The 25,107-nt window shown below is 41.5% G+C and overlaps 1 pseudogene; it reads right to left on the reverse strand.

Annotated features, from left to right (window-relative positions):
• Positions 1–22,306: 22,306 nt before the first annotated feature.
• On the reverse strand, positions 22,307–23,406 carry LOC111520868 (annotated as a pseudogene).
• Between the last annotated feature and the right edge of the window lie 1,701 nt (positions 23,407–25,107).

The following is a 25,107-nucleotide window of genomic DNA, read 5'->3' on the forward strand; positions in this document are numbered from 1 at the left end:
TCCTAATCAATGATACATTTTAGGAATAAGTAATTGAAGAGGTAAAAAATAATCAATATTTAAATATTTTTAAATATATTGGCATTCACTCCTTCATAACAATATCTTTTTTTTTTTTTTTTTTTTTTTTTGGCAGAGTCTCGCTGTGTCACACAGGCTGGAGTGCGATGGCGTAGTCTCGGCTTACTGCAACCTCTGCCTCTCAGGTTCAAGCCATTCTGCTGCCCTCAGCCTCCCAAGTAGCTGGGATTATAGGCACATGCCACCATGCCCGGCTAGTTTTTGTATTTTTAGTAGAGATGGGGTTTCACCATGTTGGCCAGGCTGGTCTCAAACTCCTGACCTCAGGTGATCCACCCACCGCAGCCTCCCAAAGTGCTGGAGGCGTGAGCCACTTAGCCTGGTCCAATATCCTCTTTTTTCACTCACAAGGTAATGCATTCTTTAACAGCTGCCTTATTGAGAGGAACCACTAGGACAGGGCTGCTTAGATTAAAGCAGAAAGATGTTAAACAACAATTATCATTACTCCTACCATCACACTCAACCAAATATCTCAATACCAAAATGGCTATTTCTAATGCTGGTTTTACTCTCAGAAATAAGGTTTTCTAAATAAGAGTTTCTCAGCCTTATCTGGGAACCACATCATCGTAGGAATCTTCTCTTTGGTGTCCTGGGAGTTCTCATACCCAAGGCCAGCTTGATTTGGGATGGCGATGGGTCTATCTTTCTTTGTAAAGTGAGAAAAGGCCTATGGTAAGCACAAGCACGTTATCAACAAGGGTTTTCTTTTTGTTTTTTGTTTTAAGAGAAAAGATTAAAAGAAAGTTGAATATCTGACATGGAATCTCTCAAAACTATACAGGCACCCTTATGCAAAACTAATTTCTCTCCTGTTTTCCCTCTACTGTTCTCATTCCATAGCTAAGGGTGAGGGGGAGTCCAGAATCTGCATTTTTAAAAAGTGCCTCCAGGCAAGTCTTATGACTAACCATCCAGTTTGGAAACTACCCAACAGTGTACATTCATTGGGGCTTGATGAGGTCATTCTCCACCATTCATCACATTACTTATGGATTAGGCTAGTCTGCCAGAAGGAAAGTACAGCATATTACAAAATTTCATCAAAACTATCTAAATCACTCTCTTGAGCTAAAATATCTGCAAGGAAATCCAAACACTCTTCTGTATTACTGAAGTCCTTTGTTTCCAAGTAACACATCACTTTAAGGTAAATAAAAAGAATTTATTTTAAGGACAGTAAACATCTAAAGGAACCCAATACCAAAACTGCTGACTGGTCTGAGGAGGGACTGCAACCAGGCATTTCTTTACCTGTCTTGCTTCTGTTTTCTTCTCCCTGTGTGCTCCATTCTTTTTTCTTGAAGACAGAGGCTGCTCCATTCCTAAGGCAGATGGTAATGCCACTGTCCATGAGTTGTAACATTTTCTCCACTGAAGAGTCTAGCTCAGAGAGATCTCTCCATCCTTTTTCCAAATTCCTGAAAAAGGAACATTGAATGGCCTATTTGGAATAAAAAATTCACTCCTTAATTCAGTCAACTGAAGCCAGAGGGGCAGTCACATTTAAATAGGGGGGGAAATGGATGGTTGTCTCTGTACTGAACATGGACAGACCTTTTTTTGGTCATTATTTCCTAAACGATACACTATAACAACTATTACATGGCATTTGCATTGTGTTAGATATTATAAGTAACCAAAAGATGATTTTTTTTTCTTTTTTTGAGGCAGAGTCTCGCTCTGTTGCCCAGGCTGTAGTGCAATGGTGCCATCTCGGCTAACAGCAACCTCCACCTCCCAATTCAAGCGATTCTCCTGCCTCAGCCTCCTAAGTAGCTGGGATTACAGGTGCGCACCACCATACCTGGCTGATTTTTGTATTTTTAGTAGAGATGGGGTTTCACCATGTTGGCCAGGCTGGTCTCAAACTGCTGACCTCAGGTAATCCACCCACCTCGGCCTCCCAAAGTGCTGGGCTTACAGACATGAGCCACCATGCCTGGTCCAAAAGATGCTTTTAAGTATTCAGGAGGATGTGTGTAGGTTATATGCAAGTACTCCACCATTATGTATAAGGGACTTAAGCATTTGTGGATTTTAGGGTGTCCTGGAACCAATCTCCTATGGATAATGAGAAATGACTGTTTCTCTCTTTTTCTGGGCACAATATTTTTAAAACTTTTTAAATTACAAAAGAAGTGTAACAATGTTGAAATATCCAAAGAAAAATTTAATATGTATTTCTTTACTCCCAGGGCAACCACTTGTAACAGTTTAGCATAGGTATGCCCTCATTTCACTCCATGTTTTCCTAATGTTGCATGTAAATAATTGGTCTAACTCATCCCTTACTGATGAGTATTTATATTGCTTAAATTGTTTTGTTCTTGTAAATACATTGCACTGAACATTTGTTTTAATAAATTTCAGATTTTGAGCATTTCAGATTTCAGGTTTTCAGATTAGGGTTGCTCAACCTGTCATGTGGAGGTTTCATGTATAGTTCGCCCAGATTTCACCAATGCCAAAATCTTACCAACTCTAGTACAGGATCAGAATTAGGAAGTTGACATTGGTACAATTGACAGGTCCTATTCAGATTTCACGAATTTTAGATGTAGTTGTGTGTGTGTGTGTGTGTACGTGTACATAGTTCTGTGCAATATTATCTAGTGTAGGCATACGTGACCACCACCACAATCAAGATACAGAACTGTTCTACCATAAAGATTCATTATACTGCTGCCTTATAGTCATGCCTTTCCCCCTCTTCTCACTCCCAACCACTGGAAATCACTAATCTGTTCTCTATGTCTATCATTTGGTCATTTTGAAAATGTTATATAAGTGGAATCATACAATATGTATTTGATATTGGCTTTTTCCCCACTTAGCATAATTCCCTTGAGATCCATTGGCGGTGTTGTGCATATCAATAACTTGTTCCTTTTTACTGCTGAGTTGTATTCCACAATATAGGTGTTCCACAGTCTAACTATTCGCCCAACTGAAAGATATTTGAAATGTTTCCAATTTTTGGCTGTTACAAATAAATGCAATGCTTTTCTAATAAACAACAACCTAAATCAGCCTGGCGCGGTGGCTCACGCCTATAATCCCAGCACTTTGGGAGGCCGAGGTGGGTGGATCACCTGAGGTCGGGAGTTTGAGATCAGCCTGACCAACATGGAGAAACCCCATCTCTACTAAAAATACAAAAAATTAGCCGGGACTGGTGGTGCCTGCCTGTAATCCCAGCTACTTGGGAGGCTGAGGCAGGAGAATTGCTTGAACCTGGGAGGCGGAGGTTACTGTGAGCCGATTTCGCGCCATTGCACTCTAGTCTGGGCAACAAGAACGAAACTCCATCTCAAACAAAACACAAAACAAAACAAAACAAAAACAAAAACAAAAACCTAAATCATAAAACTCTGAGAAATGCCACAAATGTTGAATTTGACACCATCTTTGCACTTTTAAAACACAGGGAAAAGTTTGGCTTCCACATCACTAGTCATTGTCAAGTCCTTGGTCTGAAGCCTCCTTTACTCACCATGAAACATAAACTGTGCCCTCTTGAAATCAGTGCACATCTGTGCTGGGGCAAGGAAGCAGGCCTGGTCTTGGTTCAGTTAATTACCCAGTGATTTTCTACTCCTGGTAAGACCAGACTCTGGTATGTTATGAGAAGTTTGTTCAAGTCCCTAAGGCCATTCTCCATAATAATGTGGCCAGTTACAATGAGTTATAGGTGATTTGGCTAACACATTCCTCATTGTTAACAGGGTAGTTCATTTGTTCGAGGTTTATTTAATCTGTTTTACAATGCCATGCCCAACTACACAGGGAACTTGGAAGATGGTATTGCAGTGTTCTTTGAGTTTTTAAGCAAAAACAATTTTCTTAGCAATGGTTCCCAGCATCATAAAATGTTTTAAAGGAATTTATTCATTTGTTTAATAAATATTCATTGAGGACATAATATGTGCTAAACACTATTTTAGGTACTGGGAATATAATGATGACCAAAGCAACCTGACATGATTACTGCCCTCATGAAGCTTATATTCTAATGGGGGAGACAAATTAATCAAATCACAAAAAGAAACTTGAAGTTACAACTGGGATACATTCTATACAGGAGAGGTACTATGAAATTGTATAATGACCTGATTATTTCCCAAAAGCCCTACCTCCTAATGCTATAATCTTGGGGGTTTGGATTTCAACATACTGATTTTGAGGGGACGTAAGCATTCAGTCCATTGCAATCCTGAACCAGGAAAAGAAAATTAATGGGACAGTTGACAAAATTTAAATAAGGTCTGTAGGATAAGCTATTGTATTATTCATTCCTTGGTATGCTTATGTACCAAGTTACATTTGGGGAATCTGGGAATTCTTTGTACTATATTTACAACTTTGTAAAAAGTCTGAGATTACCTCCAAATGGGGATTTTTTTATTAAAAAAAAAATAAAATGGAGATTAAAAAGGGGGCTCCCTGAGTAAGTACCCAGGGCAATAAATAAAAATAGACTCACATCTTAGAATATCATTGTGAAGTTTTAGAGCACCACAGATAAAGAAATATCCTGAAGACTTTCAGAGAGGGGAAAAAATAGATCACATATATAGGAATGAGAATCCTATGGGCACAAAACTTATCAATGGCATTACTGAAAACTAGAAGTTACAGCAAAATAGTCTTGGTGGTAAGGGCTCAGTGATGTCTTTCCTTATGGTAGCTAATAAGTGCTACCGTGGAAGATTTCCTTACTGTGTCCACATTGGCTGTCCGGAGCTTACAGGATGTAGTAGTAGTACACCTTGGGGGAACTCCTGCTCTTCTCAGAATGACCCCCTTAATTGCTTCCTTTGCTTTCCCCTCCCTGTTCCCAACATGCTGAGGTCAGAAAAAGAGAGAAACAGTCATTTCTCATTATCCATAGGAGATTGGTTCCAGGACACCCTAAAATCCACAAATGCTTAAGTCCCTTATACATAATGGTGGAGTACTTGCATATAACCTACACACATCCTCCTGAATACTTAAAAGCATCTTTTGGACCAGGCACGGTGGCTCATGTCTGTAAGCCCAGCACTTTGGGAGGCCGAGGTGGGTGGATTACCTGAGGTCAGCAGTTTGAGACCAGCCTGGCCAACATGGTGAAACCCCATCTCTACTAAAAATACAAAAATCAGCCAGGTATGGTGGTGCGCACCTGTAATCCCAGCTACTTAGGAGGCTGAGGCAGGAGAATCGCTTGAATTGGGAGGTGGAGGTTGCTGTTAGCTGAGATGGCACCATTGCACTACAGCCTGGGCAACAGAGCGAGACTCTGCCTCAAAAAAAGAAAAAAAAATCATCTTTTGGTTACTTATAATACCTAATACAATGCAAATGCCATGTAATAGTTGTTATAGCGTTTCGTTTAAGAAATAATGACCAAAAAAAGGTCTGTCCATGTTCAGTACAGAGACAACCATCCATTTCCCCCGGAATCAACATCTGAAAGTTTTTGAATGCTGAAATGACGCCCAAAGAAAATACTCATTGAATCATTTTGGAGTTCGGGTTTTTTGATTAGAGATGCTCAACTGGTAAGTATAATGCAAATATTCCAAAATCTGAAAAAATCCGAAATCCAAAACACTTCTGGTCCTAAGCATTTTGGATAATTAATACTCAACTTGCATTTTTGCAACTTTCTGTGAATCTATAATGGCATCAAAATAAACACTTATTTTATACAATATAAGTTATTTCTAGTAAAACAACATTCAGCATATATGTTTGCCTCCATTTACTTCTGAAATCCCACTAAATGGAGTAAAGAAATGAAAAGATTATAAAAGTAAAAGCATACACACACACACACACACCAATATGAGACCACAGAAATTGAGATGACTGTAAAAATATAGAAACTGGAAAATAGATGTACATGATATAACTATTGATAGTAGACTTCTGCGAAACCACATTAGTAGAGATGACCCCAGAGCAAGGAGCAGTCAGCAGGGATGACTCCATTCTGGACAAGGCCACTAAGAAGAGCTGTTATGTAGGCCTGGACAAAGTACTACAAAGCCAAGCAGCTATGGAGAACATATGGCTCGAGGCGTTTGCTGGCCTTTCTGTCTCTGAAGCAGGTGTTTAGCAATGTGACAAGATGCCAGACAGTTGGAGACCTGAGTGAGTATTCATATGCTGGGGGGAAGCAGAGGGATGGCTGAATGTGGGTCAAGAGGTGGATCTAAAGTCTGAACTACTGGGGGCCAGGCGCAGTGGCTCCCATCTGTAATCCCAGCATTTTGGGAGGCCAAGGTGAGTAAATCACTTGAGGTCAGGAGTTCGAGACCAGCCTGGCTAATATGGTGAAAACCTCTCTCTACTAAAAATACAAAAATTAGCTGGGCATGGTGGTGCGTGCCTGTAATCCCAGCTACTCAGGAGGCTGAGGCAGGAGAATCACTTGAATCTGGGAGGCAGAGGATGCAGTGAGCCGAGATCGCACCACTGCCCTCCTGCCTGGGTGACAGAGAGAGACTCTGTCTCAAAAATAAAAATTTTTAAAATAAATAAATAAATAAAGTCCAAGCTATTGGGAAAAATCAAATAGCACAGGAGCTGAGGAGGAGTGGTCCCAGTGCCTCCTGTGTCTGAGCCTAGCTCTGTGGACTAGGAGGGAGTAGATGAACCTGATTTATAGGGCCAAGGTTGGGCTGGACACCCCCAGTCTGAATCAGTGGTTTTCAAACTTTGTAAAGCAGTGGAACATTTTCTCCAAAGTAAATCTTAAATAAAAGTGTAGACCACCAAAACAAAGTGAGGATGCTCTGGTAGCAACTGGATCCTTGATTTCCAGGCCTCCTGAGGGTCCCACACCTGGATATTGAAAAAAAAAGAATTCTCAATAGTAATTTTCTCTATTGAGAAGTCAGATTAGAATCCCAACTTTCAAGTATGCAAATTAACTAGAATGTCTCCAGTCTGTGTTAGATAGAACCTGAAAAGGGAAATTCTGAACTAGCACACCAGTCACCATTTCCAGTCTGCTCTCTTGCGGCCCCATGGTCCCTGTAATTTAGCTGTTTAAACCTTTTCCTCTGGCCAAACAGCTAAACTTGAGCCAGGTGGACTTAAACACATGAACCAATTCAGTTTACTGTCTAAAAATGAAAGAGAAAAGTCTGCCAGGATCTTCTCCTCATCCCCACAAAGTTCCCAAGAGCAGAATTCAGCCCTCCTTCCCACCCACTACAAACACAGGGGAGAGGCCAGCCCAATATAACTTAAAACAGAGCGACCCTGCAGCCCTCTCAGACAAATTACATCAAAACAAGTCAAAGCAAATGCAACTGTCCTTACCAGTTTTGTAAAGGAATTGCCTGGGAACCATTCCTTTTCAGACCTAATTAAAAAGTCAGTTTTGAATTACAGAACAAGATGGTATGAGAGCCAGTGTTCAACAGGCAGAACAAACAAACACGCAAAGATAAAATGCATGGGCTTTTACAGAGAGTTGCTGCCAGCGACAGCAGAAATGGCTCTCTTTCAGCCAAGTCTGGGGTACCCTGGAAAACTTCATACCTCTCCAGGGAGACAGTTCCCAGAAACCTCCCTCCCCTGCAAAGCACTCCTATAATAAATAAATAAACTACATTTCCCAAAGTTCCCTTTGCTCAGGCCTGGGGCTATATTTTAAACCACTCTGTGATTGTCCCCCACCAGAAAAGCAGAAACTTTTAAATGTGACAACCTTTTGACATACAGAGTTGACTCAGCTCATTTCAAATTTCATCTTATCTCCAGTGTCCTTGGGCATGTTTTAAAAGATAAAAATAACAACTGGGACCAAGATCAGCAAGGTATAATAGAACAAGAGTCCAATGCTTTTTACCCTCAACGAATGCATTATATTTCATTTAGATCAGTGGTCTGAAATATTAGCATGCGTCAGAATCACCTGAATTCAGGGCTTGTTAAAATACAGATTGCTGAACCACACCTCCACAATCTCAGATTCAGCAGATTTGGAGGGGGTCCAAAGAATATGCATTTCTAACAAGTTCCACTGGTTCTGGATTATACTTTAAGAACTGCTGATGGAGATTATCTACACGGTCAATTCCAAATCTGTCGGAAAAGAAGGCACACGGTTACTGATTTCTGCAAGCTTTGAACTAGAAGTATCTCTAAGGAGAAGACCCCAGCCATCTCTAGCAGTGTGGGGAATAGTAAAAAGCAAAGCAACCAGTTCCAGAAGATCCAGAAACTGGCACTGCCTGATCAAGCATTTTCATTTTCCCACTGAGGAAATGTAGGCTTAGAGGGAATCAATTTGTGCAGTCTCCCAGTGAGTCCATGGTTGTGCTGGGACAAAGTACCCAGTTGCCCTGGCTCCCAGTCCAGTGCTCTGGCCCTTGCTGGAGTAAAATGGGACACCTGGGCTTGACAAGGAACAAGGAAGCCAACATGATTCTGATTCATCCCAATTTCTCTACAGCCTTCTACCTTTTCATTTACTCTGCATTGGTAAAAGTATAATTCCCAACCCAGGAATTCCTACTCTCGCTTTCGTTCACGTCTTTGTACCTAAGACAGGCAGTCAAAATGGGGCAGCCAATAGCCACAGCAGCCTTTAATCACAATATCTGGAGGATAAGTTAATGAATGTAGACCCATTTATTTACTTTTCTATGTACCTTGTCTATGTGACAGCAAGCAACAATAGAATCTCAGGAAACACCAACCAGACCCAGGCATCAATCTGCTACTCTGTTATTAGAAGGAAATTAGCCTTTAAGAAAAATTGTCTGGGCTTACCAATCACTCCCACCAGCCACCAGGGGTCACATAAATAAAAGTTTTTACTGGACCTTTCTAATTCACAAACCTACCCTCTTCCACCACAGGCCTTGGTAGAACACATAATTCAGCAACAAGAATCCCTTGAAGAAGAAAAGAAAACACCTATAAAACTATATCTTTTTCTAATTCCAGAGATGTGAAACTCTTTAGGAGTTTAGGCCAGGGTTCACGACAATCCATTATCTGAAAGCACAGATGTACAGAAAAACTATTATTTTGGTAAAGATACATCTTCTAAAACACCAGTCAGCTTGGCATTGTGTTTGTCCTTGAATTGAAGAACGGTATCATTTTATCATCTTAGCCTTGAGCATGGTTATCAATGCCAGTAACTAAGAGGCCTAATTTGAAAGATGGTCGTGCTGTCCGACTTACAAATGCCTTCTACTCAGTTAACATGGACTGCTGAAAGCAAATGGTTTATACACTGTTGCACAAGTGAAAAATCTGGCCTCCTAACAGTTGTTAAATGTGCCAGCTAAGAGCCTCTGAAGGTCAGTCTGCCAGGGCTGGGGCAGTGACCACAGACACATGCTGTGCCTTTTGCAGCTCAGCACCGCATGGTGCAGCTGTTGTATTGGCCAAAGAAAGTGCTGGCAGCCCCTGGAGAAACAGACTTAATTCACTTGCAGGAACTTTCCTGAAAGAGTCTTTTAAGAAGCATTTAAGGCAGACCAGGTGCACTTTTTTTCTTTCTAAATCTCCTTGCTTTGTCAAGTATTCTCATTTATGACTCCAACACTCTTTATGTGCAACATTAATCATCCATTGTTACATTATAAATTATAATGAGAACTTTTATAAAACATATTTAATGATAATTCATGATTTCTAGGTAGATTCCTTTAGATGTATAACACTTAAATATCTATGGTATAGCACTGTCGATATGTACATAGCAGGGATTGCAATTTAGGTTGCCTGGGGTTTTGTTAAAAGTTTTGTAAGTTGTGCAGACTTTATCTTTAAATAAAACTCTGTGTGAGAGAGAGAGAGAGAGAGAGATACATAGTGCTCAGATATAAACAGTAGTAAAAGAAAGCTGATTCAATTCAGTGTGTCACACTGTTAAGACTGCCAGCTGTCAAGTGCTTCCACTGTAAACAGGAGGCGGGAATGATGGGATCTAGAGGGAAAAGAGATTGCATAAAAGTGAAACTTCTCGACGTGAGGGCCGGGGGTTGGACTCAAGTCATCATCTATTTAGGTGAAAACTGCCAATACCCTGAATAATTCTAGGAAATACTCTGTGGTCCTTCACTAGACTCTGAAAGTACTCAGGCCACAAACACTCCCAGTCTTAGCATGACAAAAGACCTCCCTATGCCAGTAAGTAAAAATGAGTGCCAGAGCGATCCTCAAAGGTAAATATTTGGGGTAGGCAGCTGTTTGCATAATGTGATTTTAAGTGTGACAAGCACGCACTCCACCCAAAAAAAAAAAAAAATCTATGCTATAGACCCAGGTCACGGATGCCTGCAATTCTACCATTAGGGAGTATTTCCATCCCAGTCAGAGACTTAGGAATCATCCTTGACTCCTCTCTCTCCTTCTCTGACCCCATTCAATCAATCATGAATTCCTTCTTCCTAACTCTTGACTCTGTCCCTTTATCTTCATTCCCTCTGACAGTATATAGCTCAGGTCACTGTCGACTCCTGCCAGGATGACTGTGGTTACCTCCTGACCTGTCTCTGTGCCTCCAATTTGTTCTCCACACTGCAACTGCAACAAATGTAATCTTTTTAAGATTCTGATCTGATTATGACAATCCCCAGATTAAAACCATTAGCTGAGTTCTCAAGGCCCTCAGAATGAAGTCCAGATTCCTTAACGGGGTTTACAAGCCCTTATGCTCTGGCCATTTCTGACCACTGCGGGCTCTCCTATGACACTGCCTCCCGGTCAGTGCACTCACCTTTTCTTAGTCCCTTATTTTTGCTTCCAGGCCTTTGCACACATTGTCCCCTTTGCTTGGAACACTCTCCCCACTTTCCTACCTTTGTTCCCAAACACTACATGACCCGAAATTTATCCCTATTTTAGCACTTTCTTACCATGTAAGCTTTATCTATCTGACTCTAATTCTTTCCGAATTAGGACTATGTATTTCACAAATGCCAGAACTGTTACTTACTCACTGCTTTATTTCCAGGACCTAGCAAATGCTTGTCTCATAGTAGTCACTCAATAAATATTTGTTGACTAAATGAACAAGTGAATTCCAGTAAATGTCTTATCTTTTATTAACAATGTTGGTAATTCACACTTCAGTGTGATTTTTCATACTACAGCTCTCTAAGAATATATTTGAGAGGGCTAATGAAATAAAGGCAGAATTGGCTCTAGAAAACCAGGGGACAATATAAAGGCAACGGTTAGCCAAGAGAGAAAAGCACTGGGAGGGAAGGTAAGAACAGGCACTATTGGGATTGCTTAGATAGGGGTCCTTTATGGATAAAAAGAAAATAGCAACTGGGTGCAGTGGCTCATGCCTGTAATCTCAGCACTTTGGGAGGCCAAGGCGGGTGGATCACTTGAGATCAGGAGTTTGAGACCAGCCTGGCCAACATGGTGAAATCCCGTCTCTACTAAAAATACAAAAAATTAACCAGGCATGGTGGTGCATACCTGTAGTCTCAGCTACTCAGGAGGCTGAGGCAGGAGAATTGCCTGCACTGAGGAGGTGGAGGTTGCAGTGAGGCGAGATTGTGCCGCTGCACTTCAGCCTGGGTGACAGAGCAAGACTTGTGAAGAAAGAAAAGAAAAGAAAAGAAGAAAAGAAAAGGAAGGAAACAGAACTTAAAAAAAAAAGCAATCAAAGCTTGAGTTCTGTCCCTGATTTCATCCCCAAGGTTACCACCAAGAAAGGTTGGTTCCTCTGCATGGGTTGAACAGTGAAGTACCTACACTTGGCCTGTGGCTCCACTCATGGCTGGCTCAATTCCAGCCACTTAGGCCTGGCCATATTCCCAGGCTTATGCCATGGAGAAGCTGCAAGAACAAGGCAGAGTGTACTGGACAGCCTGTGTCGCCCTGGCCAATTTGACCAAACTTATCTAGTCACAGATGGTTATGAGTAATTTTTTGCTTATCACAGCCTTTCAGAAAAGTATTAAAGTTTCAGCAGCCCATGCTTCAGGTATTTTCCTCCCCAAGTGTACTCTTTTATCTATAATCAGTACAATGGAAAAATAAGATGTAAAATGTGTTCGCTGGTTTGTTTGTTTGTTTTACTACTGACCTCAGTCAATCACCCAGTGATATTTCTGGGCAATACAAAAATATCTTCTTCCTTCTGTCCCATGATAAGGGGTATTTTCTAAGCCTCAGACGTGAGCCCTGATTTTTTTCATCTCTCTTCTTTCCTTGGGGAACGAATTCTACATACTGATGATGCCTAAATTTAATACATCCACCTCGACCTCATAAACAGACTCCACCCCCACATATTTCATTGTCTATAGGACATTTTCCTTTGGATAGCTCACCAATCGCTTCAACCCAACAAGCCCAAACTACCTTGTTATCTTACCTTCCTCCAAAAAAATATCTGAGCCACAGCTGCAACATCCTAACTTTTTCCAGTACACCATTATTCTTCTAGTCACATGTCAGAAAACTCATTCCTCCCACTAGAACACAAACTGTCACCTCATCAGTGAGGGCCACCTTGACTACTACATTTAAAATTTCATCTCTATGGCCCCAGCATTCTTGATTCCCCTTAAAGTGCTCTGTTTGTTCCATAGCATTTATTGTTTTCTTGTATGCTACATAATTTACCTATGTACTTATTATTTCTCATTCTGTCCCCAAATCCTGCTAGAATGTAAGCACCACTGAAGACAGGGATTTCTGTTCATGGGTATCATCCCTGTGCTTATAACAGTGCCCAACATACAGTAGGTACTCAATAAATATGTGTTCAATTAATTCATTCACTCTACAGTTACATACTTAATATAACAAATAATGTAACTTTAAATACCTTATTCCTGTGATTGGAATTTACACTCTGTGAAGTAGAGGTCTTTGACTGCTCTGTCCACTGTTGTGTTCCCAAAATCTAGAATGGCACCAGGTAGCATAGATGTTCAATAAAAATTTGTTGAATAAATGAACGAATGGATAGGAACTCATTGAGTACCTTTTAGTACCAAGTACTAAGCTAGGTGCTTGGGGATTCTGGATATTTTAAATAACTATGATGCAATGGGATAAAGATATATAACAGAAATCGGAACAAAATGGCATGGGAACTCAAGAGCAATGGCACTGAAGATCATTCTTCACACCTGAGTCTGAAAGAAGACATAGATGTTTATCCGCTCCCTGTGCCAGGTAAAGGGCCACAAAGGGATTAAAGCGTATGGTATGGAGCAATGTTTCTCAAATGTTATTCGCATATGAGTCACCTGGGGACTCTTGTTAAAACAGACTCTGGTTTGGTGGGCCTACGGTAAGCCCTAAGATCTTACATCTCTAACAAGGCCCAAGGTGATGCTCAGGCTGCTGGTCCTCAGACCACACACTGACTGACAAATTTACTCAGCTCAGCACCCATGCCCCTTATTTCTTTCTACTAGACTCAAATTTTGTCTGTGTATCTAACACGCCCTCCTCCAGTATGGAGAGGAAGTAGTTCTAGTCCCAGCTCCAGGGGTAGACTGGATTTGAGCTCGGCCAATCAGGACAAGGCATTCTTTTGACTGATTACTGTGTGAGAATGGGAATGGGAAGTACGGATGTATGATCTGTTTAGGGGAAAGATTTTCCTTTCTATGCTGCTGTCCTTAAACAAAGAAGCATATGGCTTGATGGACACAGGCAGCCATCCTCCAACATGAGAAGCATCAGCCTCAAGAGGAAGCCAATGCTAAGGGTGCTGAGTGGAAAGGGGGAGAGAACCTGGGTCCTTGATGATGCCACTTAGCTGCTGATTGTGTTGATCCTGGAACCTACTCTACCTCTGATCTTTCAGGTATGTGAAACGATAAATATCCTTATTTTTCAAGCCAATTTGAGGTCAAGACTTCCACTGGCAGCAGAAATTATCCTAATGATTACATCTGATTTTTGCTTATTTGTTTAGGGAACAAATATTTATTGAATACTACTATGTCCCAGGCAACAGAAAAATAAGACAGGCATAATTCTCTACTCTCATAAAATTTATAGCCTAGATGATAAATTAATTTGATAGAGTTCAAATTTCTGAGATGAGCATGATTTCATTTAAAATTATTTATATCCTTGGATAGGGACTACTTCTCCCTCCCTAGCCATGCCCCTGAAATAGTTCTTTATGAATCATCTCTGCCCTGATACAACTGCCTTCATCCTAAACAGAGCTTTGTCTCCTTACACTTGAAAATTGCAACAGTACCCTAACACCCCTCTCAGATCCCATCTACAAACTAGTACCCTGTTAATCTTCCTAAGGCATCAAATTCATGAGAGAAAAATCTCCAGAGACCCTCCGTTGCTTAAACCAGTGATTTTCAAGCTTGCTTTATGAAAGCAAAAAACTGTTTCTTCAAAAGCAAAAAATGTTCTTATACAAAATCACAATGTATTAAATAGACAAACTAGTGCTGTGCTGTAGAAGTGAGAGGCACCCAGAATCTCATCCCCTCCCCAACCCCACTCCTACTTCACATCCCAACACACCCCCTTCCTGAGGAGTGGTAGTGTCCAACTGGTGCCTTCATTTCACATAGTTTCACAAACAGTAGCGTTGTCATAGGGTAACATTAAGAATTTCTACTTGTCATTCTATTACCTGCCTCTATTATCTGCCCACATTCTTGAATTGACCAAGTCCAGCCTCCCCACTACCCTTCAAACATACACACTCAAGTCTTTGCCTAGGCTATTACTTGCATCAGAAATGTGTGGACTAGGTGCAGGCACTCATGCCTGTAATCCCAGCACTTTGGGAGGCAGAGGCTGGTGGATAACTTGAGGTCAGGAGTTTGAGACCAGCCTGGGCAACATGGTAAAACCCCGTCTCTACAAAAAATACAAAAATTAGCTGGGTGTGGTCTCTCATGCCTGTAATCCTAGTTACTCGTGAGGCCTAGGTGGGAGGATAGCTTGAACCCAGTAGGTGGAGGCTGCAATGACCTCTGATAGTGTCACTGCTCTTCAGCATGGGTGACAGAAACCCTGTCTCAAAAAAAAAAAAGAAAGAAAGAAAGAAAAGTAAAGAAAGAAAGAGAAAAGAAAAGTTGTGTGTCTACCTCTGTGTCTATGCAAAACGGATCCACCTCCACTAGAAACCTGAAAACAACACGGAACACACACTTCCAGCATCCACATGGCAGGCATGACCAATCGATCCCAATCCATCAGTCTCACTTTCCTTTGAGTTTGGTAGCTCCACAGTTTGTTTCCATGCATCACATCGGTCAACCACTATCAATCCTATTATTTGATACTCAAAAAAAATGTCTTTTTATCCTCTGCAGTAAATACAGCCCTTATTCCATCATTTTATAGATTCACATTGGCACTTAATTATAAAGTAGTTTGATGTGCGTGATTCCTCAGTTCGATTATAAATGACTGGAAGCTAAGGCCTATATTTTCTCTTCTTTCCCCTGGATTCTTGGCTCAGCTGTAGCCACTTAGCAGGTATTAAATAAATGCATACATAAGGAATAAATGTTAAGACAACTATTAATTTGTATCTTCTAAAGCATGCTGATATGATCACCACACCATATCAAAACATGAGACAGCCCTACAGCTTGAAGAACCACTTTAGGAATCAAGAAATCAGAGCTCTTCTCCCCCAGGAGCACTACTAACTAGCCATGTGGTCCTTTCGTCTTCTAGGCCTCGGTTTTCCTCATCCATTAGAAGGGACTTGATTATATTGTTTCTGAGGGTCAATATTAGGGATGTTCTTCAGGTTTGCTGGGCGAAGAAGCACTCAGATTACCAGGTTGCCTGTGGGTGTGGAGTTCATCCTCCATGTCCTTAGCTGTAATCTGGGTTCCTGGACTTCCCAGCCAGGCCCTATGCCAGACCTCATGGAGAACTGGCACAACAGCTCCTGCCACGAAGCGTGACTACCCTTCTTTGTGTGAAAGCCTTGTCAGTTTATCCTCATCGAACAGACTCTCGGTCGGGCAGAGTTTCACAACAAACTCTGTTGAGGCTTTTAACCTCCTGCATACCCGGCTTCCACATGATTGTCTTTGGCTTGGACACCAATCCCTGGTCTAATCAGCTGGGGCCAAAACAACAGGATCGATTTCACTCAGGGAATAGTCAAGCCACTTTATGTGTAGGGAATAACTGATTTGGGTCATCATTCTCAATAAAGGGGGCTGCAGGTGTGGCATAACCTGCACTCCCATAAACTCTTTTCTCTCCATTTCTGAAACATTTTATGTGAATTAACCAAATACTGACAATCATCATAAAGAGCATTAAGAAATGTGCAACATGAATGAAAGATTACATTATTCACTTAGCGGTAACTTAATCTTTCTGCACAGTAGAAACGCATACAGAAAGAAGACCTAGAGAAGAGGCTAACTACACAAATGGCAGAAAACCAACTCCCCTAAAGAATTTTTGGGATCCAGAGATCTTAAACATAATGTAGTGTTCCTCTAGTATTTAAAATGAAAGAAATATTTTTAAGAGGACACAGGGAATAAAAGTGTTTTATAACCTTCTGACATGTAGCTAATTCAAACACAGCCTGCCTGGTACGTGCTCGGCCATAGACAGTAACAAAATCTCCAGCCTGTGGACCAGTCCCCAGTCCCCTCTCCTGGGATCCAGACACAAGTGTGCTTTCCAGAATGGGTTGGAGTGTGCTAGCCCACATATCTCACTTAAGCAGAGAAATCAGGGGCTGACCCTTGAGTCCAAGGCCTTTGACAACAGATAGACTTTTATAAATAAAAAGAAACAAAATATGGCACTATGTTTTCAACTATCATTTCAAAAGCTGATTTAAGAATGTCAGGATCATAACTGTTACACCCGGAAAATAGCACAGAAGATGCCACAGGATCACCCAGGCAGCACTTCATGGGGAAAGGAGCCTAGACTTTGCTTTCATACAGCCCTAGGATTGAATTCCTATTATGCCTTCCCCGGTTTGCAAAATTTTTTTGCAAAGTGCTTAATATTAATAGTAGTTACAGTTCATCAAGCACAGTAGGCCCTCCTTATCCATGGGTTCCATATATCTGGATTCAACCAACCTCAGATCAAAAATATCTGGGAAAAAATTGTATCTCTACTGAATATATACAGACTTTTTTCTTGTTGTGATTCCCGAAACAATACATTATATTAATAACAATGATTTATATAGCATTATACTGTATTGGGTATTACAAGTAATCTAGAGATGATTTAAAGTATGGGAAGATATGCATAGGTTAAATGCAAATATGACAGCACTTTGTATCAGGGACTTGAGCATCCTTGGATTTTAGTATCCATGGGGAGTCCTGGGACCAATTTCCCATGGATGCTGGGGGATAATTGTACTTTTTTCTGTGCCAAGGGCATGATATGCATAATCACATTTACTCTTTACAAGAACCCTGGGAGGTAGAAATTATTGAGTCTCTGAGATAGTAACCTTCTCAAAGCCAGTTAACGTGTGGAAGGGAAGCCAAGATTCAGAGCCAGGTCTGAAGCTCTCCACTGCCTTTCCTATTCATCCTGTCTGAGACTTCCTTTCCTCATTTATAGAATAGCTATAATAATACCTCCCTTAGAAAACTGTAGGGAGATTTCCATTTTGTTTTATTGTAAACATGCCTGGAACATAGTGATTGTTTAATAACTTTTGGCTAGTAATATAAATTTACACATGAAATACTGAAGTCACAAAGGGTCCCGCTGGTGGCCACAAACCGGTTTCCTTGATTTCTAGTACGCTATTTATTTATTTATTTATAAGACAGGGTCTCCCTCTGTCGCCCTGGAGTACAGTGGTGCGTTCTTGGCTCACTGCACCCTCTACCTCCCAGGTTCAAGTGATTCTCCTGCCTCAGCCTCCCGAGTCCTAAGATTACAGGCGCCCGCCACCACACCCAGCTAATTTTTGTTTTTTTTAGTAGAGACAGGGTTTCACCATGTTGGCCAGTCAGGCTGGTCTCAAACTCCTGACCTCAAGTGATCTGCCTACCTCGGCTTCCCAAAGTGCTGGGATTACATGCATTAGCCACCATGCCCAGCCTCCAGCCTGCTTTTTAAAAACATGTTTTAAAGAAGTCTAATTTAACATTATCACAAGTACAAAATGTAGAATAATATAAAATCACCCCAAATTCAATTACACATATATAGTTTCCCCTCCCAAGCTTTAGTGAGGTATAAGTGACAAAAATTATATATATTTACAGTATATAATGTGATATTTGGATGTATGTATACATTACACATAGTTTTTTGAATATTTTCTCCTGCTGTTTTCTCATGTGTTTTTTAAAAGATTGTTATAGTTTTATATTCTTTTTTTCTTTTTTTTTCTGAGACAGGGTCGTGCTCTGTCACCCAGGCTGGAGTGCAGTGGTGCAATCTTGCCTCACTGCAACCTCCCCCCACCAGGTTCAAGTGATTCTCCAGCCTCAGCCTCCCAAGTAGCTGGGATTACAGGTGCACGCCATGACACCAAGCTAATTTTTGTATTTTCAGTAGGGACAGGATTTCAGCATGTTGGCCAGGCTAGTCTCGAACTCCTGGCCTCAAGTGATCTGCCTGTCTTGGCCTCCTAAAGTGCTGGGATTATAGGCAGGAGCCACTGTGCCCAGACTATAGTTTTATATTATACTTTTTCACTTAGCATTGTCATAAATATGAATATCATAAATAATATGAATACTATGCTACACCATATTTATACTTAGCATCTTTAATCACAAAATAAGTGAAACATTCTGGAATATTTTTTTCTCCTTTGGATGGGTTTGGACCCTGCGTGAGAGAAATCTAGAATAGAATCCTCAGCTCTACCACTTATCGCCATGTGACTTTAGGAAAGTTCTTAACTCTCTAAGCCTCTGTTTACTTATTTGTAAAATGGGGATAATGATTCCTAAATCAGAAGATTATTGTGAAGATTAAGTGAGGTAACACTTGTAAAGCCCCTATGCTTTTACTATTCACAATAAGCTTTTATTAACTATAGCTATTCTTAACTAAAGGCTTCTCCTTCCCCATCCAAACAGCATTACTTCACATTTTCTGTTAATCAATGGCTTTAGAGAAATATGCTTAGAGATTACATTGGTTTAAGAGAGGGAGAGGTGAAAGGGGAGAGAAAAAGAGAGAAGAAAGCCTGGGAGCTAGAAGGCTCTGCTAGGCTCTCTGACTGCACATCACGCCTGCCTTAGCCCTTTTCTTGCAACTTTTGCAACTGCAAGAGCAGCAGGGGTTCCCAGGCTGAAATTCCATTCCCAGGTAGCTCACAGGGCAGATCTGGTCACTGCTGGGATGTGTGGGCTTTGCCCACCTGCTCCCTCAGGCAGCCTCATTACACGCTGGCTCCCTCGGGATGACCGAAGCCTCTGTGGCCTGGGATAGAGGCAGCTGGGGAGGTCAGGGCAGCTTTCCGTGTTCTGTGAGAGCTTCTCAGTTGTCTGAAATCCTCAGCCTTCAAAGTAGAGCTGATCCCTACACAGAAATGTGAAACTGCTGTGAGTCAAATAAATCATTAATAGGCAAGCTGGGAGAGAATGGGCAGTAAAGAAGACAAAGGGTCAATCCTAACCCTTCTCAGAAGGATGGACTTCACATGTGCCCTTTACTTCCTTACTTGCAGGCAATGGCCTGCAACACACAAGAGGCTTTTTGCTGCCCCAGGAAGGCTCCAGAAGCATTCCACACAACTGAGCACACCCTGGTTCTGGAAACACTCTATTCTCTTGGCTGCCATGATGCCATCCTCTCCCGCGCTTTCTTCTGCTTTTTTGGATGTTCCACGACTCCCTCCTTTGTCTGCCATTTCTCCTCTACTTGACTTCTAAATGTCAGAGTTCCTTAGGGGATGGCTCTAAGCTCTGTCCTCTTTATGAACTTTCCCTCTCCTTAGATGACCTCATCCATTTCCATGATTTGAAATATCTAATCCTAAATTTTTATCTTCAGCTCAGATTTTTCTGAGCTCTAGACCTATTTGTCTAATACCATGGATACACACATCTCCACTTAAATATCTCTAAGATCTTTTGTAACTTAACATGTCCCAAACTCTTGATCTTAACACCCCAATACACATCCCCCAAATTGTCCCTTCATTCAGTGCTACTCTCTTAGTAAATCTCAAGGATTCCCATCTGCTCAGTAGCTCAAGCATACCTGAGACCTAGAAGTCATCTTTGATTCATCCTCTTCCCTCACCACCCCCATCCAGTTGATCACAAATCTCTCTCAATTTCTCCTCTACAATATTTCTTGCATCTTCCCACTGTCATTGTCCTGGCCCAAGCCTTCTCTTCTGATAGCCAGCTAGCTAATCACCCTGAGCCCTCCATATGGAAACCAGGGATCATTTAAAACACAGTAAATGGGGTCATGTCACTATCCTACACAAAAACACTTCAATGGGTTCCTGTTGCACTTAATGATAGCCAATATGTCAGGCACTTTGCAGAGATTATCATGTATTACACATGTGCACTATCTTAGTCTTCACAACCCTGTGATTATCATCCTATTTTACAGATAAGGAAACTGATGATTGGAGAAATTAAGTAATTTGCCCAAACTGACAACTAGAAGAGTGTAGAGTTAAGATTTGAACTCAGTCAGTCTGACTATAAAACCCAAGCCTCCCAATCACCACTATCCTGCCTTTCACTTAAGATGAAATCCAAATTCCCTAACATAACCTAAAAGACTCTGGCCTCCACCCCCTCTTTAGCACCATCTCCTTCTGCATCTCCATCATTCAGTGTGTTCTAGCCATGTGGGTCTTCTTTCAGTGACTCTAACACCCTAAGGGGCCATGAAAATTATGTTTACTACACTTTCATTATAGCACAGGGAAATGGCTAGGATATGACATTGAATGCACTGAATGAAAACACATAATTGCTTATATTATATATGCCTGAACGTGAGCGACTTTGATTATTATACAGTCCCAAGTTATCCTGATTAAAATATTAAAACAATTGGGTTTTTATGGGCAGGTGATGGAAAACTTGAATAAACTTTCAGCAATGGGGGTGATCTTTTTTTTTCTAATGACTCCCAGAAGAAAATGCTATTTTTAGTAGTCAACTCCCAGAAGAAAATGCTATTTTTTAGGAGTATGTTTAACTGAAAAAGCTTATATTTCCACTAAATTTAGGCAGTTCTCCTTATTCTTCTCCTTCTTCTCCTTCTCTTTCTCCTTCAAGTAGGGCCTTGCTCTGTCACTCAGGCTGGAGTACAGTGGCACAATCGCAGCCGAACTGCTGGGTTCAAGTGATCCTCTAGCCTCAGCCTTCCAAACACTGCATTACAGATGTAAGGCACTGTGCCTGGCCTTAGGCAATTATTTTTGACAGAAGGTATGAAAACTAATGTCACATTATAAAGTCCTCATCAAATATCTCATGCTTAAGCAAAGACCTCAAATCATAGTTTGTAGATTTATTGCAGCTTTCATTCAAAATATCTTTTTTATCATCTGTCACACAGGAAAACCCTGATATCTTCCTATTGGCCTAAAGAAATAAGAAACACAATAGGACCGTGATTATACTTTTAAATATTAGGGAGTTTAGAGCCCCAGATATTCTATATGCAGACCACCATGCTCATGTTTATGTCTTTTTTTTCTTAAGTGTTAGAAATGTTTATTTGTCAAAAAATTATTAAAAAATGGGAGGAGTGGAGTAAAACAAGGCTAAATTTCAGCTAATATTGTAACACCATCACAGGTCAGATATAAAAAAACAAACAACAATAAAACCCTCAATTGTTCTAGCAATTTCAGAAGATTAACTTCAATGTTAGAGTCCAGAACTAACAGAGAAGAGTAAAAGGCTGCTTGCCACTACATAGTCATTTTAAAGAGAAAGGAGATGCTGCAGGTAGGCAGGGAGAAGTATTCAACTCCTAGGAAAAGCAAGATAAGAGGGGTTCCAATGCACAGGAAAAAGGGGATGCCAGCATAATCCTTACCCAGGACTGTTCAGAGGTTGAGAATATAAGGAACAGAGTAGAAAGGCTGCAGAGACTAGTATCAGGAGGAAAGAAAAGTCAACTTAGAAGAATTAAATTAAGAAAGAAAACATAGCTGGTCACAAACTTCTTTTGTTTACTGAAACGTGAAGCAGTGGAAACATCCTGGCAAAGTGGACCACACGGAGCAAGTTCTCATATATGCCCGCAGCAGAGGTTCAGTCTGCAATTATTCTACCTCCAGTTTTTAAAAGGCTGAATATCAGGCTTGGTCCATATACTGCTCCTGTTCATACTGGGCCATGCCATGTAGAGAATTCCGTATAGCTGCTGAAGCCTGAGATAACTCACTCTCTGGCCCATAACCATAGCCCTCTCCAACTGTGGGGAGCATGGTTGCAGCGCAACGCGGTAAGGCTCCTGTCCGTTCCATAATAGGAGGAATTGGTGGCCGGAGCAGCAGCCATAGCAGCTGAAGTGGCAGCAGCGTGGGAGCTTGGCAATAGGTGTCTGTCGCAGGGATTAGCAGAAATAGAGTTGAGGTGGCTGGTCACAGTTGTACTTTGGACTTGAGGCAGATGGGACATGGTCTGCTCTGCCTAGTTATATGCAGAAGCTGCTGCAGCCGCTGTTGCTACTGCCTCATAAAAGCAGACCCAGCATCGCTAATAGTATCGCTTATAGATGCTCCTTATGCATCGTTGTAATACCTGGATTCCCCATAGCCCAGGGTATAAGGCGTGTGAACTGCTCCATACTGTTCATTATACTGCTCGGTAAAGTCTGCCACACAACCTGTGTGATCTACTGGGCCCTCTTTGGACCAGTGACCTTCTTTCTTACACTGATAGCAGCCACACTGGTCTCCCATCCCAGGGGCAGTTTGAAGCTGGCTTGTGGACAACTGCACATGCATTATCTTGCCTTGAAACTCTGTGTTGTCAAGGCCCCTGACGGTCTCCACTGCATCCTCTGACCGCTCCTTATACATTCCATGTGTATGAAAGCATAATCTTTCACGATGTCACATTCGATGACTGGACCATACTTTTCAAACTTGACTCGAAGCTCTTGGTTGGTACAAGTGGGACTGATATTACCCACGTGTAACTTGGTTGAAGCTTTGCTCTTACTCTTGCTGGCTTCAATGTTGATGTTCACCCCATGAAGCTTGTAGTAGTGCAGATTGCGTATGGCATCCTCAGCCGCTGTCTTGTCTTCTTTGTGTACAAAGCCGTAGTTCTTAATGATGTCATATTCCAGCACCTTCCCATACTGCTTGAAAAGAGAGCGGATCTCATGCTCTGTGGCCTCCTGGGGCAGGTTTCTGATGAACAGCTTCACCATCCTGACAAGCGCCTCTGGATGGCAGTGGCAGAGGTAACTCCTGCATCAGAGAGAACCCTAAAAAATCATTTGTCTTGATAAAAGAAAAATTTCAGCCAAAATTAAATTTAAAAGGGTTTAACTGAGCAACGAACGATTCACAAATCCGGAGCTAGAGTAGGCTCAGAGACTCCAGGGCAGCCACATGGTGGAAGGAGATTTATGGACAGGAAAAGGAAAGTGACGTGCAGAAAACAGAAGTGAGGTACAGACACAGCCAGATTGGTTACAGCTCAGCGTTTGCCTTATTTGAACACAGTTTGAATAGTTGGCTATATGTGATTGGTCAAAACTCAGAGATTGGCACATATGTAGGCTACAGTGTGTTTACAGCTCCACTTGTTATAGTTCATGAGGCACGGAGAAAACTTTAGGCCAAAATGAAAATATGTAAGGAGGCAGCTTTAGACTAAACTTGATTTAACAGCCTTAATAAGATCCCTGTTCAAAGGCTCACATTTCTGTAGAAGCTACAGTTTTTCAGTTCCAAGGATAGGTAAAAACAGGGCAGCACCATGATCATAAAATCTAGAGTTATGGCTCAGAGTTAGGGCTTTTTCTTGGTGACATTGTGATGGTTGAGATGGTCTACAACACATCTATGAGGGCAGAACTTGGAAGTGTTGGCTGCCTTCACGGCATGGAAGGCCTCAGCCCTGCATACCACAGCGTGGTTGTGCTCCTGCCCCATGGTCAGGTAGGATGTGCTTGTGCAGTAGTAGTTCTCACGGTCTGCGGGGTGGCCGCTGGTGCTTCCAGATCCACTGCCTTCCAGGAATGCCGCCACAAGAGAGGAGGGCAGTCAGGAACTTGGAGCCTGGGGCTGCACTCATCAGAGAGCCAAGTCATTTTGGCCACTGAAGCACAGATGAAATGTTTAACTATCTTCTTACAATATTTAACTTAGTAATTTAGTTTAAAATGCATATACAAAATTATATGTATTAAAAAATGGTTTTTTTAATTGCCTTTTCCCACTCACATATTTTATGAAAACTTTTTATTCAAACTTTTTAAAGGCATGTTTCACGTCAGTGTCTTCCATCACCTCTAAAGAGATGTTCTCTACCAATTTTCCTGACCACCTCATCTTCACTTCTACCCAAACGATTTGCAACATAGTATTTTCTTCTTAAAAACAAAAAAATTATTACAGACTGGGTATGGTGGCTCATGCCTGTAATCCCAGCATTTTGGGAGGCTAAGGAGGGAGGATCCCAGGAGTTCAAGACCAGCCTGAGCAACATAGGGATAACCCCATCTTTACCAAAAAAAAAAAAAAAAAAAAAAATTAGCCAGGCATGGTGGTATGCACCTGTGGTCCCAGCTACTCCAGAGGCTGAGGTGAGATAATTGCTTGAACCCAGGATTTGGAGGCTACAGTGAGCCATGATCGTGCCACTGCACTCCAGCCTGGACAACAGAGCAAGATCCTGTCTCAAAAGCAAACAAAGAAACAAAATTTATTACAGAAAATTTTGAACACAAATAGAAGTATATAGAAATATCAACAAAGGTTGGGTGAGGTGGCTCATGGCTGTAATCCCAGCACGTTGGGAGGCTGAGGCTGGCAGGTCACAAGGTCAGGAGATTAAGACTATCCTGGCTAACATGGTGAAACCCCATCTTTACTACAAATACAAAAAAAATTAGCCGGGCGTG

This window comes from Piliocolobus tephrosceles, chromosome 7 (genome assembly GCF_002776525.5).
Source record: "Piliocolobus tephrosceles isolate RC106 chromosome 7, ASM277652v3, whole genome shotgun sequence".
Lineage (NCBI taxonomy): Eukaryota > Metazoa > Chordata > Mammalia > Primates > Cercopithecidae > Piliocolobus > Piliocolobus tephrosceles.